This window comes from Colobus angolensis, unplaced genomic scaffold (assembly GCF_000951035.1).
Source record: "Colobus angolensis palliatus isolate OR3802 unplaced genomic scaffold, Cang.pa_1.0 Scaffold182, whole genome shotgun sequence".
In the NCBI taxonomy this organism is placed as follows: domain Eukaryota; kingdom Metazoa; phylum Chordata; class Mammalia; order Primates; family Cercopithecidae; genus Colobus; species Colobus angolensis.
Window position 1 is genome coordinate 4,226,954 of NW_012114955.1, and position 19,186 is coordinate 4,246,139.

The following is a 19,186-nucleotide window of genomic DNA, read 5'->3' on the forward strand; positions in this document are numbered from 1 at the left end:
GTGATCCACCTGCCTCAGCCTCCCAAAGTGCTGGGGTTATAGGTGTGAGTCACCATGCCTGGCCAACACCTGGAGCTTCTTCTAATGGAGCTCATGCTTAGTGCTGAGCCAGCCCATATCAGTGCAGCCACTCCACTGACCCTCAGATTTGCCAGCTAGAAATGGAAGCTTATTTCTGTGGGTCATTGAGCTTTGGGCTGGTTTATTATGTAGCATAATTATGGCAATAATTGACTGATAAAAGGAGTAACCAAATAAAGTAAAAAGTTATGATGATTACATTAAAACATTATTTATTAACTGGAGGACATTGTTTATTGGATAGAACTGCCTAAATTTCTCTGGGGTGAAGGAAGAACATGCCTAACTAAATACATTTAAAGGAACATTAATGGAGAACAATAAAGTTGCTTTATGATTATATCCATGAGCCCTGCTTGTCCAATTCAACAGTTACATGTACTTCTATGAGCACTATGTGATAATACTGTATATATTTACAAATTTACACGAATAGCATCATGCAGTATTCTACAAATTGCCCTTTCCACTCAATGTTATATTTTTGAGATTTATCCAGGTTGATGCTTGTAATTCTAGTTTTTCATTTAAATTGTTAAAAATATTTCATTATGGGCCAGGTATGGTGGCTCACACCTGTACTCTCAGCACTTTGGGAAGCCAAGGCAGGCGGATCTCTTGAGGCTGGGAGTTTGAGACCAGCCTGGACAACATAGTAAAACCCCATCTCTACTAAAATATGAAAATTTTCTGGGCGTGGTGGCACATGCCTATAATCCCAGCTACTCAGGAGGCTGAGGCAGGAGAATCACTTGAACCTGGGAGGCAGCGGAAGTTGCAGTTAGCCGAGATCACGACACTACACTCCAGCCTGGGCAACAGAGTGAGACTCTCTCTCAAAAAAAAAAAATCACTATGCAAATATACTACATTTTAAAAAATCCACTGTCTCAGTGATGGACACTTGAGTTGTCCCCACTCCATGTTTTGCTATTACAAAATATGCATCAAGAACCATGCTTGTATTGAATTTTCCTGGTCATATATATGTGAGTCTCTCAAGGATATATATCTAAAGCTGAATGGCAATCATTGATGCTGTTTACCACATACCAAATTTCCATTTTTCCCCTTGCTGGACCCAAGACAGAATTGTACTCCCTGTCCCCTTGATGTTAGACCTAGCTAAGTGACATCTTTGGCCAATGAGATATAAGCGGGGGTGGTAAATGTCACTCACAGGTGGAAGCTCTTAGGATCTAGTATGGGATTCTCCCTTTCCTTCCTACTGCCACAATTCCAGACTCCCAAGTAGCTGGGACCACAGTTGTGCAGCCACATGCCCAACTCATTTTTTATTTTTTATTTTTTGTAGACCCAGGGTCTCCCTATGTTGCCAAGGCTGGTCTCTAACTCCTAGGCTCAAGCAATCCTCCTGCCTTGCCCTCCCAAAGTGCTGGGATTACAGGTGTGAGCCACCACACCCGACCTGCAAAATTTATTTTTAAGTTGTGTCCCCAGCCTCCACTGCAGACCACTGAGCCAAGATCACGCCACTGCACTCCAGCCAGGGTGACAGAGCAAGATTCCTTCTCTGAAAAAAAAAAAAAGTTTTTCAAGGGTTCCCCTGGGCACACTTTGAGAAACACTGACCTAGAGTTTTATTCCCTATAGATCTTCTAGATTTGAACAGAAAGGGATGTTTTGATCAATCCAATTAAAACATTTATTAGGCCAGGCATGGTGGTTCATGATGGTAACCCCAGGGTTTTGGAAGGCTGAGGTGGGAGGAACGCTTGAGGTGAGGAGTTGGTGACCAGTTAGAGAAACAAAGCAAGACTCTGTCTCTATAATTTTTTAAAAAATCAGCCAGGTGTGGTGTCATGTACCTGTCTCAACTACTCGAGAGGCTGAGGGGGGAGGATCACTTGAGCCTAATAGTTTGAATGAAACCAGCCTGGGTGATAGCCAGACCGCGTCTCTCCAAACAAACAAACAAACAACAACAACAAAAAATACTCAGACAGTGAAGGACTGCTGAAGGGGGTTACAAAGATGACTCAATCAAGGTTGCTATTCCTTTTTTTTGAGACAGGATCTGGCTCTGTTGTCCAGGGTGAAGTGCAGTGGTGTAATCATGGCTCACTGCAGCCTTGATCTTCCAGGTTCAAACCATTCTCCCACCTCAGCCTCCCAAGTAGCTGGGACCATAAGTGTGTGCCACTATGCCCTGTTAATTTTTAAAAAATTTTTTGTGGACATGGGATCTCACTATGTTGCCCAGGCTGATCCTGAGTTGCTGACCTCAAGTGATCCTCCCCACCTGGCCTCCCAAAGTGCTGAGATTACAGGCATGAGCCACTGCTCCTGGCCCAAGTTTGCTATTCTAAATTCACTTCATTTGTTTTAAAAATTATTTTTTTTTAAAACAGAGATGGGGGTCTTGCTATGTTGGCCAGGTTGGTCTCAAACTCTTGGCCTCAAACAATCCTCTTGCCTCAGCCTTCCAAAGTGCTAAGAATACAGGCATGAGCCACCATGCGTGTCCAACAATTCACTTTTAAGGAGCAAGAGAGGTGCACATCAGGACAGCTGGTAACGAGAATCACCCCTGGAGGCAAACCTAGTATTGAACAGATAAAAAGGCACTGAGTTGAGAGTCAGAACTCCTGGGTCATCATCACACCCCTAATATTAATGAGCTATGCATGCGATCCTTGGAAAATGATCCCCCTTTCCTTGTCCTCATCTTCTTTTTCTGCAAATTGCAAGGCTTGAAAGACCTGACTTCTAAGGCTTCATCTTGTCTGACACTTTGGGATTCTGAAGCTGGCCACCATGTCTTCTCTAGCATGAACCCCGAAAAACTGAGACAGGTCTCAGCTAATTTAGAAAGTTTGTTTTGCCAAAGTTGAGGACGCGCACCTGTGACACAGCCTCAGGAGGTCCTGATGACACGTGGCCAAGGTGATCAGAGCACGGTTTGGTTTCATACATTCTAGGGAGACATGAGATGTCAATCAACATATGCAAGATGAACATTGGTTTGGTCTGGAAAAGCAGGACAACTAGAAGCAAAGGTGGGAGGCTCAAAGCAGGGAGGGGGCTTCCAGGTCATGGGTAGATAAGAAACAAATGGTTGCATTCTTTTGAGTTTCTGATCAGCCTCTCCAAAGAAGGCAATCAGATACGCATTTATCTCAGTGAGCAGAGGGGTGACTTTGAATAGAATGGGACTGGGTTGGCCCTAAGCAGTTTCCAGCTTGACTTGTCCCTTTAGCTTAGTGATTTGGGGGCCCCAGGATTTATTTTTCCTTTCATATGAGAGCGCAAGTATGTAGGGCTCTGGGCAAACAATTCCCATGCTGTGGACAAACTACTTGTATTTTGCAAATAAGTGGCAATGCTTTGGCTAAGAAGAGAACACATTCGCTTGGGGAGAAGAGAGGTAAAGTCATAGGGTCCCACATGGAGAATGGTGAAGGGGAGAACCTAGGGATTCAAGAGTTGAGCTGACAGCAGCATTTGTTGCAGGTGGGAGAGGGAGAGAATGGGGGCTTGCTGCACACGTATTAGTCTGCTAAGGCTGCCATAATTCAGTGCCACAAACTGGGTGGCTTAACAAAAAGAAACTTATTTAGAGGCTTTCTAGGTCTGAGATCAAGGTGTAGGCAGAGCCACACTCCCTCTGAAGGCACCAGGGAGAGATCTGTTCCAGATCTTCCTCCTAGCATCTGCTAGTTCTTGGTTTGTGAAAGGATAACTCCACATTTTGCATGTTCTCCCTGTTTAAATTTCTCCTTTTTATAAGTCATATTGGGTTAGGGGCCCACTCTACTCTAGTATGACTCATCTCGACTAGTTCCATTTGCAATGACCTGCTTTCCAAATAAGGCTACATGCTGAAGTACTGGGGGTTAGAACTTCAGCACAAAAATTTTGGGGGAAAATAAATAACTCCACCTGTAACAGTGGCGATGCACTGCAGCTGCCACTAAACAGGGCTCAATTTCTAAAGAAAGTTCAGAGGTTCACAAGGGCGGTGCTTCCAAATATGCATTTATTAGTGGAGCAGAATATAGTATAGCTGCGATATCAAAGTAGGAGTGTCATCATAGCCAAAGGCTGTGCCTCCCAGTAAGGGGTCTGGAGAAGCCAAGTCCAAGGTTTTTTGTTTTTTTTTTCTCTGTCGCCCAGGCTGGAGTGCAGTGGCACGATCTCGGCTCACTGCAAGCTCTGCCTCCTGGGTTCACGCCATTCTCCTGCCTCAGCCTCCCCAGCAGCTGGGACTACAAGCGCCCACCACCACGCCCGGCTGATTTTTTGTATTTCTAGTAGAGACGTGGTTTCACCGTGTTAGGCAGGGTGGTCTCAATCTCCTGACCTTGTGATCCACCCGCCTCGGCCTCCCAAAGTGCTGGGATTACAGGCATGAGCCACCGCACCCAGCCAAGTCCAAGGTTTTTTTTTTTTCTTTTTAGACAGGATCTCGCTCTGCTGCCCAGGTTGGAGTGCAGTGGCACAGACAGAGCTCACTGCAACCTCGATGCAATTCTCCCACCTCAGCCTCTTATGTAGCTGGGATCACAGGTGTGCACCACCATGCCTGGCTAATTTTTGTATTTTTTTGTAGAGACAGGGTTTTACCATGTTGCCCAGGCTGGTCTCAAACTCCAGGGTTCAAGTGATCTTCCTGCCTTGGCCTCCCAAAGTGCTGGGACTGCAGGTGTGAACTACCACACTGGAACTTTGTGCTGGTTATTTGCATATTAAATGTCTGCTTTATAGTTCAGGGGTCTCTTGAGGAATCAGTATGCCCATTTACCTGTTGTGTGTGTGTGTGTGTGTGACTTAAGAGCAAAATTGTAGTTGTGGGGGCCTGGAGTTCTGGAATTTTTGCAATGGTTACACTTTTTGTTATGTGTGAAGCTGAGACCTTGCATGGTTAAGAAGTTGGAAAGACCACCAAATGAGGACTGAGTCCCAGCTGGGTCCTTTATTAACCATCTGACCCTAGCAAATTGTTTCTTTGTGCCTCAATTTCTTCTGTAAAAGCAGAGAACATATTGCTACCTTCCAGGAGTAAATGCATCAGTGTATGTGAAAGTCCTTTTTGATCTATGAAGCTCTGTGCAAGGGCAGGGTACTAGTCCTGCTGTTATTCTTCAACATAACATTGTTTCCATGGGAAAGCTAAATCTGCTTTATGACAATTGGATTTACAACGTAGTTTCCAGGAATGCATTTGTCTCAAAGCAGTCTTTGGCCAAGAGCAACATAACCTGACCTAGGGATAAAATGCACTGTGGCAAAAGGCAGGAACTGCCCGTGCAGGTTTTAACAACAAAAGAGAAAGAAAAAGAGAACTTTTACAAGCTATAATACTCATCTTGCCTCACCTTGTCCATCTATAGTTAAGTCCTTATATTAGTTAGGGTTCTCCAGAGAAACAGAAAAAAAGAGGGTGTATTAGTCCATTCTTACACTGCTATAAAGAATTACCTGAGACTGGATAATTTATTTAAAAAGAGGTTTAATTGATTTACAGTCCCAAAAGCTTAACAGGAAGCATGGTTAGGAGACCTCAGGAAACTTACAGTCATGGTGGAAGCAAGCACATCTTTACCATGGTAGAGCAGGAGAGAGAGAAGTGGGGGAAGTGCCACACTTTAAACCATCAGATCTCATGAGAACTCACTCACTATCATGAGAACATCATGGGGAAAATCCGCCCCCATGATCCAGTCACCTCCCACCCGGTCCCTCCTCTGACATGTGGAGATTACAATTCGAGAAGAGATTTGGGTGGGGACTCAGAGCCAAACCATATCAGAGGGTCTCTCTCTCTCTCAAGGATTTGACTCGGGCAATTGTGGAAACTAGTAAATTCAAAATCTTTGGGATAGGCCAGCAGGCTGCTGACCCAGGGAGGAGCTGCAGTTTGAATCCTAAGGCAGCCTGAATGACACCTTTGTCCATGTCACTGATCTTTCTGGCAAGGAACCACCTGCCATGTGGCTGGTGGGATGAAGGAGAAGGCTGACCAAGATGAATCCTCCTCATGTACTGCCATGTTGACTGCTCAGGATGTGGTCCAGAGGGGTAAGGAGCTGGGCATCACTGCCTTACACATCAAGCTCCTGGCCACAGGAGGAAATAGGACCAAGACCCCTGGACCTGGTGTGGTTGGTCCCCCGAAACCTTGCCCGCTCACGTATGAAGATCTGGTAGATTGAGGACATCACCCCCAGCCACTCTGACAGTATCTTCCAGAAGGAGGGTTGCTGTGTTCACTGTTTGTGAACAGGACTCCTCAAATTGTTTGCTGTGAATAAATTGCCTTTGTGTAAACTAAAAACCAAACAAAACCAAAAAACAATGCCAGTCTTTTGGTAGAATTCCCTCTTGGTTGGGGTAGGTCAGTCTTTGCTCTACTCAGGCCTTCAAACTGATTGGCTGAGGCTTGCCCATGTTGCAGAGGGTAACCCGCTGTACTCAATGCCTACTGATTTAAACGTTTGTCTCATCTAAAAAATATCTCCACAGAAACATCTAGAATAATATGTTTCATGAAATATCTGGGTGCCATGGCCCAGCCAAGTTGACACATAAAATTCACCATCCCGGCCACCCTCTTTGTCCCTCTCTGATGCCCTTCTTGTCATCTCCTCCTCCCCAGGGATGTAGCAACCATCCTGATGTTGGAGTATTTCCTTCTCGCTTATGTTTCTATATGATTACTACAAAGGTTTGTATATCAATAAGGCAGGTAAAGTGGAAGTTCCAGCTGAGGCACCCAGACAATAGATGAGAAGTGAGGTCCTGTTGAAGGGTTTATGAAGGAAGACCAGCTGAACAACCCCTAACCCTCAGGGCTGTGGAGGGAGTCAGTGACCAGCTGGATAAGACATGCACTGGTCATTATCAGGAGACTGGGAGCTCTAAAGATCCCCGAAGACCCTGAAAACTCATGGCAGCATCCATGAGAGTCATCTTTAACCATTTCCTAGGCTACAGAGGCTGATGCCAGTATTGGTCAAGTAAGAACTTCCTGCCCCTTTCCCTTCCTCTCCCTTCTCTGATCTGGAGGGGTCAGAAACTAGGGTTGGCAAGGTGGGGGAGGAGTCAGCCTCTTTCTCCACTGGACTGGCTCCTCTGTAGCTGGCCTGAGCTGCATATTTTGTAAGCATTCCCGCCTCTCCCGGGGCAGAGTGTAGAGTGTACTTTCCCACCCCATTGGTATTGGGCTTGGCCATGTGACTTGCCAGAGGGCTGTGGGCTGGTGTCACATGAATAGAGACTTGCAGTGCCCTTGCACTGGAGACTTTCCTCTTGTGCCTCTGCCATCATCAAGAGAACATTTCCCAGGTAGACCAGTGTTCCTAAAGAATAAGACACCTGGAGCTTCTTCTTTTTTTTTTTGAGATGGAGTTTCACTCTTGTTGCCCAGGTTGGAGTGCAATGGTGTGATCTTGGCTCACTGCAATCTTCACTTTCCGGGTTCAAGCAATTCTCCTGCCTCAGCTTCCCGAGTAGCTGGGATTACAGGCATCTGCCACCACACCCAGCTAATTTTGTATTTTTAGTAGAGACAGGGTTTCACCATGTTGTTCAGGCTGGTCTCAAACTCTCAACCTCAGGTGATCCACCTGCCTCAGCCTCCCAAAGTGCTGGGGTTATAGGTGTGAGTCACCATGCCTGGCCAACACCTGGAGCTTCTTCTAATGGAGCTCATGCTTAGTGCTGAGCCAGCCCATATCAGTGCAGCCACTCCACTGACCCTCAGATTTGCCAGCTAGAAATGGAAGCTTATTTCTGTGGGTCATTGAGCTTTGGGCTGGTTTATTATGTAGCATAATTATGGCAATAATTGACTGATAAAAGGAGTAACCAAATAAAGTAAAAAGTTATGATGATTACATTAAAACATTATTTATTAACTGGAGGACATTGTTTATTGGATAGAACTGCCTAAATTTCTCTGGGGTGAAGGAAGAACATGCCTAACTAAATACATTTAAAGGAACATTAATGGAGAACAATAAAGTTGCTTTATGATTATATCCATGAGCCCTGCTTGTCCAATTCAACAGTTACATGTACTTCTATGAGCACTATGTGATAATACTGTATATATTTACAAATTTACACGAATAGCATCATGCAGTATTCTACAAATTGCCCTTTCCACTCAATGTTATATTTTTGAGATTTATCCAGGTTGATGCTTGTAATTCTAGTTTTTCATTTAAATTGTTAAAAATATTTCATTATGGGCCAGGTATGGTGGCTCACACCTGTACTCTCAGCACTTTGGGAAGCCAAGGCAGGCGGATCTCTTGAGGCTGGGAGTTTGAGACCAGCCTGGACAACATAGTAAAACCCCATCTCTACTAAAATATGAAAATTTTCTGGGCGTGGTGGCACATGCCTATAATCCCAGCTACTCAGGAGGCTGAGGCAGGAGAATCACTTGAACCTGGGAGGCAGCGGAAGTTGCAGTTAGCCGAGATCACGACACTACACTCCAGCCTGGGCAACAGAGTGAGACTCTCTCTCAAAAAAAAAAAATCACTATGCAAATATACTACATTTTAAAAAATCCACTGTCTCAGTGATGGACACTTGAGTTGTCCCCACTCCATGTTTTGCTATTACAAAATATGCATCAAGAACCATGCTTGTATTGAATTTTCCTGGTCATATATATGTGAGTCTCTCAAGGATATATATCTAAAGCTGAATGGCAATCATTGATGCTGTTTACCACATACCAAATTTCCATTTTTCCCCTTGCTGGACCCAAGACAGAATTGTACTCCCTGTCCCCTTGATGTTAGACCTAGCTAAGTGACATCTTTGGCCAATGAGATATAAGCGGGGGTGGTAAATGTCACTCACAGGTGGAAGCTCTTAGGATCTAGTATGGGATTCTCCCTTTCCTTCCTACTGCCACAATTCCAGACTCCCAAGTAGCTGGGACCACAGTTGTGCAGCCACATGCCCAACTCATTTTTTATTTTTTATTTTTTGTAGACCCAGGGTCTCCCTATGTTGCCAAGGCTGGTCTCTAACTCCTAGGCTCAAGCAATCCTCCTGCCTTGCCCTCCCAAAGTGCTGGGATTGACTCATCTGGGTGGTGAGGCTGTATCCTCCTCCTTCTGGTGGGTAGAACAGCATGGAGCTCTGCTCCTAGCTAACCCATGATGGATACGTAGTATGAGGAAGAAATCTATCTTGATTTTAGCTCCTGAGATTTAGTTTATCTTGTTCAGTCAGCATAACCTTCCATTCTGTCTGAAACATAAATCAGTACCTGCAGAGCAGCACTCCTTCAGCAAAACACTTGTTCATGGTGCTGGCTTGGGTGCTGTGTGATGTGCAGTGAGAAAACACACAGAAGGCTGGAGAAATAGTCACCCACATTATGCAGCAGAGAAACATTATGTACATCAGCACTTGTAGGAATTTGAGAGGTAGATAGTTTACCTAATGAACTTGTAGATTTAGGGAAAGAGTCTGGAAAGCAGAATTTTGTTGTTGTCGTTGTTTTGAGACAAGGTCTCATGCTGTCATCCAGGCTGGAGTGCAGTGGTACAATCACAGTTCACTGCAGCCTTGACCTCCCAGGCTCAAGTGATCCTCCCACCTTAGCCTCCCAAGTAGCTGGGACCGCAGGTGCATGATACCACACCAGGCTCATTTTCCATTTTTTCTGTAAAGACAGGATTTCACCCTGTTGCTTAGGCTGGTCTAGAATTCCTGGCCTCAAGCAATCCTCCTGCCTTGGCCTTCCAAAGTCCTGGGACTACAGGCATGAGCCACTGCACTTGGTCAGCAGAATATTGTGTGTTACTTACTCTTGACAATGCTTGGCAAGGTATTAAAAGAAAGAGATGAGTTCAGGAAAGAGTTGGCCAATGTACACTCCTTTTAGGGCTGGAAAAAGCAAATGCTTCTTATCTCCAAACAGTCAAAGATAAAACTGAGAAAGGCTTGGACAGACAAAGAATGATGAAAATTTAGTTTTGTAAGCAAGGATTAAATCACAGCCATGGATGTTACACCCATTAAAAAAATCTCTGGATGTATTAAGGCATCTTTTAGTAATGGTCCCTGTTCTCGCAATTAGACAAAATGTACCAGGGAAAAAGATTAAGGGTGTGGACCAAAATACCTTCAATTAAATCTAGAGTGGCATGGTAGCCAGAAAGTAAAGAAATATAGCTAACAGGAGATTTATTTATAAAGGAAGCTTGACCCCTAGCATTGCCTGGAATCAAATGATAAGAGACTAAGGGTTTTGAGAAAATTATACATGCTGCCAAAGAACCACTGACCTCATCTAGACTTCATCTGAATCTCAAAACAAACTTTGAGTTCTCCAGACAATGTGCTTAGGAGGATGCTCTGCCCATAAGGAGAGCATATCTTCCGGGTTCCCCTGCAATTGTGGCCAAAGATGGTGGAAAAGGGCTATCTCTTGAAGGGTAAGCTCAGGCCTACAGAGAATGTTCCAGGAGATGAAGTCAAGACCTAATCAAGAATACACTTTATCCCTGGGGAAGAATGCTCTGAGATTTCAGAATTGCTGTGACCCATTATTCTCTTTTTTGAATGGGAGTGTTTACTGCCATTTTCTTGTCCCATGTTTCAATATTAAATATTGGTACATTGGCAAAGACAGCTTATCTTTTTAGTCTTCTAATAAAGAGACATTGACTCAAGATCTAGAGATAACTACTCATCACTTTGATGTAAAAATTACTGTGAAAAATTGATATCTTTGGCTTTAAGCTTGATGCTGTGTTGGGATGGGGCCTTTGCGTTATCTCCCTTGAGAAAGGAAGAGTATATTTCCATCCAGGAATAAGAGTAGACCAAATATTGGGTTTTGAATGAGGTTAGACTGTGTGAGTCATTATTGCTGTTCACCAGTAGTTCTGATTCTCTTAGGTATTGTGTCAGATGGGTCACTCAGGTCTGACATTGGTCATGCAAAAGTCATGTTGAATGAATTCTACAATGTCACAAGACATGCATAAAGAAATAGGAGCTATTTTATATAAAGGACAAACTCACAAGACCAGGGTTAGCAAGGCTTCATGCGTGCAGTCTGTCTCGGTGATGCCAGGGCCAGACCACCTGCCCTCAGGGCTGGGGGTTCATTCCAGTGGAAAGCTTCTTCCACACTGCAGTGTCTCTTTCTGTAGGGAAAGTATAAGAGTGTAGCTTTATTACAGGGGAGACACAAGATGCTTGGTACTAGGCAGTCTGGATTTGGGGTGCTGGGCTTATCAGATTTGTCTAAGGACTTTGAGCTTTGTGGGATGTTACAGTCATCTCTGATGGGGGAGGAAGAAGACACCAGTGCAGGAAGATGAGCTGGGCACTGCCCCTCTAGCTGGGAAAAGGGAAAATCTATCCAGTACTAACCAGCTTGCTGTCTGGGAAACCCGTGGTGAGTGCCTTGGGTTGCATTTCTCCGTGCGCTTGAAGATAGAAGCATCCATATGACTTGCTTTGGCCAATGAATGTGAGCATTTGAAGCCTCCCAGAGCCTGTATGCAAGTTGCCTTTTTCTTCTCCCTACTATGGTCACTGTTGAAGTTGCAGAAAATGAGCCTCCATCAGCCTGTGTCCCTGCATGAGGACAGTGTGAAACAGACACTCCAGCTGAGCTGTGAGAGACGAGCAGCATGAGGCAGAAATAAACCTTCATTGTCTTACACTGTTGATTATTTGTGAGTTTTTTGTTCGTTTGTTTGTTGTTTTGAGATGGAGTCTTGCTCTGTCACCTAGGCTGGAGTGCAGTGGTGCAATCTCAGCTCACTGTAAGCTTCACCCCCTGGGTTCAAGAGATTCTCCTGCCTCAGCCTCCCCAGTAGCTGGGATTACAGGCATGTGCCACCACACTTGGCTAATTTCTTTGTTTGTTTTTTGTTTGGATTTTTAGTAGAGACAGGGTTTCACCATGTTGGCCAGGATGGTCTCAATCTCCTGACCTCGTGATCTGCCCGCCTCGGCCTCCCGAAGTGCTAGGATTACAGGTGTGAGCCACCATGCCTGGCCTGTGAGTTGTTTTTAACAGCAGTACCACTGTCCTAGTCTATCCTGACCAATACGAATGAATCTTCTGAGTGATGGGGTGTGCACATCCTTGGCCTTCCTAGATATTGCCAAATTGCCTTCCAGAGTAATTGCTTCAGGCAGTACTATTCCTTACAGGAGAGATAACTCAGAGCTTTTCTTTTCTTCAACTCCTACCCTGCAATGGTCATCGTTGGATTCCAGTTGGTCTTTGAGTTGCTACTTGTCATCCTGGGTCTCAGGCAAGAATGGGATAGACCTGTCAAGGAGGGAAGAAGAGTGAGAATCTAGGCAGACTGGATGAAGACTGAAAACCTGGCAGGTCTGAAATCAGAGAGGTCAGCCGAGACAGGGAGAAATGAGTGTCCAAGGTCTGGTCAAAGAAGGCCCAGGCCAGGTCAGCTGAGAGCTGCCTGGAATGCACACTTGGAGCCTGGAAAACAAAAGACGCATCAGGGGCCCAGACCAAGGGCTTGGGCAACCAGGTGTCAGGATTCAGGAAAGGGTTTTGGTACAAGGTAAGGGGATCCCCAGCAGGGATGGAGCAGAGGCTAAGTCAACCACCTTCTGGGCCAGGAGCTTCTTGCTTGGCTGGCATAGGTCTTGGCACCTGGGTAGATCAGTTTGTGAAAGACACAGACAGACACGCCTGGGTGGAAAAGAGGATTTGAGGGGAAGAGAAGCCAAGGGATCCCTGAAACTCCAAGACTCTGGAGTCCTAGAATGAAATGAGGTAAGATTTTGTTCAGTCCTGTTGCTGTTCCTTCTTTTTGACCTGTCTGGTCTCATCCTCATGTGGGTCTTCAGGGTTTTCCCTTTGTACGTAAGTTTTCTCTGCAATCACCATTTTTTATTCTTCATATCTTCACTGGTATCTGGCCCAGGGTGAAGAAAGGAAGTAACATTTATCAGGCACCTACAACGTGCAGACACAGAACTGGGTACTTTTAATGCACTGTCTTGTTTAATCCTCCCAGTAACTCCTTGGGGTAGCTGTTATTATCCTGTTTTATACATAAGGAACCTGGAATTTGGAGAGCTGAGTAATTTACATGAAGTCACATGAGCAGAAAGCGGCAGCGCTAGGACCCAGGTCTGTCGCACACCAGGGGCCATGCTCCTAACCACAGTGCTGCATCTGCTCTTCTTAGTGGAATGACCATCCTTCATTTCCATGTCATTGCCCTTTAAATTTAATTTTGGGCTAATTGACCCAAGGGTTCAGTGGAGTCCCCTCTGCCGTCCCCAGGTCATTCGTGTAGGATGAGGCGGTTCACATTCACCTCCTTCCTCAGGCGGGAAGGTTCACCCTCACCGACACCAGGGTCCCCAAGAAACAAGCCTTACTGTCTTTTTTTGCAGGGTTGTGTGGCATGCTCAAACATATGGTTGGTTAGAGAGCCCACACAGAGGTGTCACCAAGGGAAGAGGAGCTGCTCCCTCACTTAGGAGCCAACAGGTCCTGTCATACAGGCAGGAGGTTTTTGCAGGGAGCCGGGGGAGTGAATGATAGGCAGGGCAGGAAGGGGATAAGCAGGGTGACAGCTGCTTCTGGTGGCTCTGAGTCACGTTCCAAGCCTAAATTAGCCTTGCTCTTTTCCAGATCTTCTGTGGGCTTGCTGCAGGCTGTCTGGCTGGTGCTTCTCCTCCTAGGCATGGATTAGTCCTTTTCTTCCCTTTCCAGTCTTCCCTTTTGGGTTCTTGTACTAGAGCTAGCTCACTGAGAGGCTAGATGGGGTGGCCTAAGTTTGGGCTGAGGTATGGAGAGGGGTGCTTGTATCTCTTCCTTGTCTCTTCTTGTTCTTAGGTTGTACCTGCTTACAGTTTTTACCATTAGAGATTATTGTATTACAATGCAACCCGAAGTAAAGTCTTATCAGCAGAATTTGATTTTCCCCTGAAGACAGTATATTTGCATTAGACTATTTTCATACTGCTCTGAAGAAATACCTGAGACCGAGTAATTTATAAAGAAAAAGTGATTTAATGGACTCACAGTTACACACGGCTGGGGAGGCCTCGCAATCATGGCGGAAGACGAAGGAAAAGCAACATCACGTCTTACATGGTGGCAGGCAAGAGAGCATATGCAGGGGAACTGCCCTTTATACACTCAGAACTCGTGAGACTTACTACCACAAGAACAGTATCAGGGAAACCGCCCCCCCCCATGATTTAATTATCTCCACTTGGCTCCACCCTTGACACATGGGGATTATTACAATTCAAGGTGAGATTTAGGTGAGGACACAACCAAACCCTATTGACACAAAAATAAAATTCCCATAGAATTCTACTCCCATGCAGGGTAATTACGTCAACTAACGAGGGAAACCCATCCTGCCTCCTGCCCATCTTACACACACCCGATTGTGCTCCCCTCTTAGAAGTCTGTGGATGGAGGAGGAGGGGCTCCATCCAAGGGAGGAAACAGAAAGGGCAGGCTGGGCAGGCCAGGTCACTCACGCAGGCTTGCTTTCAGCCAGCTCTGCTGCAGGTTCAGGGCTGGAGACACTAAGTCTGAGCCTCATCTGTTTCAAAAACTTGGGGTACAGCCTAGTGAAAATTACTTCTTCTTTCTGAGCTTGTTTCCTTTTATGGAAAACAAAGGTTTAAGAAGACGATGCCCAAGATCCCTTCCTGTCTGACCATCCAGTGAGTCTATAATTGTTCTCTGCAGACTCTACACTATAGAACAGTTTCCTGAGTCTTGGTGTATCTTTCTGGCTTAGTATCATGACTCTCTCTGCAGAAAACTGATCTGTGCCCCACCCCAAGGTTGATCCTTTTGTTTTTGGAGACGGAGTCTCGCTCTATTGCCCAGGCTGGAGTGCAGTGGCACGATCCTCCGCCTCCTGAGTTCAAGCGATTCTCCTGCCTCAGCCTCCCGAGTAGCTGGGATTACAGGCGCATGCTAGCACGGGCATTAATTTTTGTATTTTTAGTAGAAGCAGGGTCTCACCATGTTGCCCAGGCTGTTCTCAAACTCCTGGCCTCAAGTGATCCACCTGCCTCAGCCTCCCAAAGTGCTGGGGTTATAGGTGTGAGTCACCATGCCTGGCCAACACCTGGAGCTTCTTCTAATGGAGCTCATGCTTAGTGCTGAGCCAGCCCATATCAGTGCAGCCACTCCACTGACCCTCAGATTTGCCAGCTAGAAATGGAAGCTTATTTCTGTGGGTCATTGAGCTTTGGGCTGGTTTATTATGTAGCATAATTATGGCAATAATTGACTGATAAAAGGAGTAACCAAATAAAGTAAAAAGTTATGATGATTACATTAAAACATTATTTATTAACTGGAGGACATTGTTTATTGGATAGAACTGCCTAAATTTCTCTGGGGTGAAGGAAGAACATGCCTAACTAAATACATTTAAAGGAACATTAATGGAGAACAATAAAGTTGCTTTATGATTATATCCATGAGCCCTGCTTGTCCAATTCAACAGTTACATGTACTTCTATGAGCACTATGTGATAATACTGTATATATTTACAAATTTACACGAATAGCATCATGCAGTATTCTACAAATTGCCCTTTCCACTCAATGTTATATTTTTGAGATTTATCCAGGTTGATGCTTGTAATTCTAGTTTTTCATTTAAATTGTTAAAAATATTTCATTATGGGCCAGGTATGGTGGCTCACACCTGTACTCTCAGCACTTTGGGAAGCCAAGGCAGGCGGATCTCTTGAGGCTGGGAGTTTGAGACCAGCCTGGACAACATAGTAAAACCCCATCTCTACTAAAATATGAAAATTTTCTGGGCGTGGTGGCACATGCCTATAATCCCAGCTACTCAGGAGGCTGAGGCAGGAGAATCACTTGAACCTGGGAGGCAGCGGAAGTTGCAGTTAGCCGAGATCACGACACTACACTCCAGCCTGGGCAACAGAGTGAGACTCTCTCTCAAAAAAAAAAAATCACTATGCAAATATACTACATTTTAAAAAATCCACTGTCTCAGTGATGGACACTTGAGTTGTCCCCACTCCATGTTTTGCTATTACAAAATATGCATCAAGAACCATGCTTGTATTGAATTTTCCTGGTCATATATATGTGAGTCTCTCAAGGATATATATCTAAAGCTGAATGGCAATCATTGATGCTGTTTACCACATACCAAATTTCCATTTTTCCCCTTGCTGGACCCAAGACAGAATTGTACTCCCTGTCCCCTTGATGTTAGACCTAGCTAAGTGACATCTTTGGCCAATGAGATATAAGCGGGGGTGGTAAATGTCACTCACAGGTGGAAGCTCTTAGGATCTAGTATGGGATTCTCCCTTTCCTTCCTACTGCCACAATTCCAGACTCCCAAGTAGCTGGGACCACAGTTGTGCAGCCACATGCCCAACTCATTTTTTATTTTTTATTTTTTGTAGACCCAGGGTCTCCCTATGTTGCCAAGGCTGGTCTCTAACTCCTAGGCTCAAGCAATCCTCCTGCCTTGCCCTCCCAAAGTGCTGGGATTGACTCATCTGGGTGGTGAGGCTGTATCCTCCTCCTTCTGGTGGGTAGAACAGCATGGAGCTCTGCTCCTAGCTAACCCATGATGGATACGTAGTATGAGGAAGAAATCTATCTTGATTTTAGCTCCTGAGATTTAGTTTATCTTGTTCAGTCAGCATAACCTTCCATTCTGTCTGAAACATAAATCAGTACCTGCAGAGCAGCACTCCTTCAGCAAAACACTTGTTCATGGTGCTGGCTTGGGTGCTGTGTGATGTGCAGTGAGAAAACACACAGAAGGCTGGAGAAATAGTCACCCACATTATGCAGCAGAGAAACATTATGTACATCAGCACTTGTAGGAATTTGAGAGGTAGATAGTTTACCTAATGAACTTGTAGATTTAGGGAAAGAGTCTGGAAAGCAGAATTTTGTTGTTGTCGTCGTTTTGAGACAAGGTCTCATGCTGTCATCCAGGCTGGAGTGCAGTGGTACAATCACAGTTCACTGCAGCCTTGACCTCCCAGGCTCAAGTGATCCTCCCACCTTAGCCTCCCAAGTAGCTGGGACCGCAGGTGCATGATACCACACCAGGCTCATTTTCCATTTTTTCTGTAAAGACAGGATTTCACCCTGTTGCTTAGGCTGGTCTAGAATTCCTGGCCTCAAGCAATCCTCCTGCCTTGGCCTTCCAAAGTCCTGGGACTACAGGCATGAGCCACTGCACTTGGTCAGCAGAATATTGTGTGTTACTTACTCTTGACAATGCTTGGCAAGGTATTAAAAGAAAGAGATGAGTTCAGGAAAGAGTTGGCCAATGTACACTCCTTTTAGGGCTGGAAAAAGCAAATGCTTCTTATCTCCAAACAGTCAAAGATAAAACTGAGAAAGGCTTGGACAGACAAAGAATGATGAAAATTTAGTTTTGTAAGCAAGGATTAAATCACAGCCATGGATGTTACACCCATTAAAAAAATCTCTGGATGTATTAAGGCATCTTTTAGTAATGGTCCCTGTTCTCGCAATTAGACAAAATGTACCAGGGAAAAAGATTAAGGGTGTGGACCAAAATACCTTCAATTAAATCTAGAGTGGCATGGTAGCCAGAAAGTAAAGAAATATAGCTAACAGGAGATTTATTTATAAAGGAAGCTTGACCCCTAGCATTGCCTGGAATCAAATGATAAGAGACTAAGGGTTTTGAGAAAATTATACATGCTGCCAAAGAACCACTGACCTCATCTAGACTTCATCTGAATCTCAAAACAAACTTTGAGTTCTCCAGACAATGTGCTTAGGAGGATGCTCTGCCCATAAGGAGAGCATATCTTCCGGGTTCCCCTGCAATTGTGGCCAAAGATGGTGGAAAAGGGCTATCTCTTGAAGGGTAAGCTCAGGCCTACAGAGAATGTTCCAGGAGATGAAGTCAAGACCTAATCAAGAATACACTTTATCCCTGGGGAAGAATGCTCTGAGATTTCAGAATTGCTGTGACCCATTATTCTCTTTTTTGAATGGGAGTGTTTACTGCCATTTTCTTGTCCCATGTTTCAATATTAAATATTGGTACATTGGCAAAGACAGCTTATCTTTTTAGTCTTCTAATAAAGAGACATTGACTCAAGATCTAGAGATAACTACTCATCACTTTGATGTAAAAATTACTGTGAAAAATTGATATCTTTGGCTTTAAGCTTGATGCTGTGTTGGGATGGGGCCTTTGCGTTATCTCCCTTGAGAAAGGAAGAGTATATTTCCATCCAGGAATAAGAGTAGACCAAATATTGGGTTTTGAATGAGGTTAGACTGTGTGAGTCATTATTGCTGTTCACCAGTAGTTCTGATTCTCTTAGGTATTGTGTCAGATGGGTCACTCAGGTCTGACATTGGTCATGCAAAAGTCATGTTGAATGAATTCTACAATGTCACAAGACATGCATAAAGAAATAGGAGCTATTTTATATAAAGGACAAACTCACAAGACCAGGGTTAGCAAGGCTTCATGCGTGCAGTCTGTCTCGGTGATGCCAGGGCCAGACCACCTGCCCTCAGGGCTGGGGGTTCATTCCAGTGGAAAGCTTCTTCCACACTGCAGTGTCTCTTTCTGTAGGGAAAGTATAAGAGTGTAGCTTTATTACAGGGGAGACACAAGATGCTTGGTACTAGGCAGTCTGGATTTGGGGTGCTGGGCTTATCAGATTTGTCTAAGGACTTTGAGCTTTGTGGGATGTCACAGTCATCTCTGATGGGGGAGGAAGAAGACACCAGTGCAGGAAGATGAGCTGGGCACTGCCCCTCTAGCTGGGAAAAGGGAAAATCTATCCGGTACTAACCAGCTTGCTGTCTGGGAAACCCGTGGTGAGTGCCTTGGGTTGCATTTCTCCGTGCGCTTGAAGATAGAAGCATCCATATGACTTGCTTTGGCCAATGAATGTGAGCATTTGAAGCCTCCCAGAGCCTGTATGCAAGTTGCCTTTTTATTCTCCCTACTATGGTCACTGTTGAAGTTGCAGAAAATGAGCCTCCATCAGCCTGTGTCCCTGCATGAGGACAGTGTGAAACAGACACTCCAGCTGAGCTGTGAGAGACGAGCAGCATGAGGCAGAAATAAAC